Source organism: Populus euphratica, unplaced genomic scaffold (genome assembly GCF_000495115.2).
Source record: "Populus euphratica unplaced genomic scaffold, PopEup_1.0 scaffold105.1, whole genome shotgun sequence".
Lineage (NCBI taxonomy): Eukaryota > Viridiplantae > Streptophyta > Magnoliopsida > Malpighiales > Salicaceae > Populus > Populus euphratica.
In genome coordinates, this window is record NW_011499990.1 from 120,676 (window position 1) to 121,369 (window position 694).

At 36.7% G+C, this 694-nt stretch overlaps 1 protein-coding gene across 1 annotated transcript in view; it reads right to left on the reverse strand.

The window, feature by feature from the left end:
* The window catches only part of LOC105140305 (THUMP domain-containing protein 1 homolog), a 6,456-nt gene that overhangs the window by 3,818 nt on the left and 1,944 nt on the right, over window positions 1–694 (reverse strand). The window lies entirely within an intron of this gene.

Here is a 694-nt window from a genome sequence, read left to right on the forward strand (position 1 = left end):
GAATTAATGAATTCAACATATAGTCAACTCAGCAAGGGAGGAGAACAGTTATCAAAACAGAAAAAAATGTAGCATGTAGGAGATAAAACACTCCAAGAATCGCAAGGAGTAAAGCTACACTATCTACTACAAACATAAGAGCACCCATGTGCACCATGCTCTACTATAATGCTTGTCCATAGAGTCACAGTTCACTCTAAGATAGGCTTAAGAGGAAAAATAACACAAAAGAAAAGAAGAGGGATAAACCTTACAATTGTGTCACCCAGAATACTTTCTGAAAGTGGAAGCAGAATATAATTTTGTGTTTCCTGTCTAGGGTGAAGGAGAGGCAGGTAGTTTTGTTGAATGGTACAGTAAACTGCTATTATGTCTTTATCTTCATTTCAAGCCAAATCATTGTCCTTTCAGTACAAGCGGAAAACCTTATTGAGTACCTACCAGCACATCTAAAATGCTTACAGGTGCTGGGTGTACTTGGTGGGAATTTGCATAATCTACAACCAAATAGGGGAAGAGAGGGAGAAGAGCCAATGACAAACACAGAAAAGAAAAGGAAAAATTAATTCAACCCAAGAACAAATACAAAATCTAGAGACGTCTAGCCATTCAATTTCTCAGATCATCTCATTTAAAAATTATTTCTTTCTCAAGGGAACATCCAATGTCAATTCACCCAAAAAAAAAGGGAAAG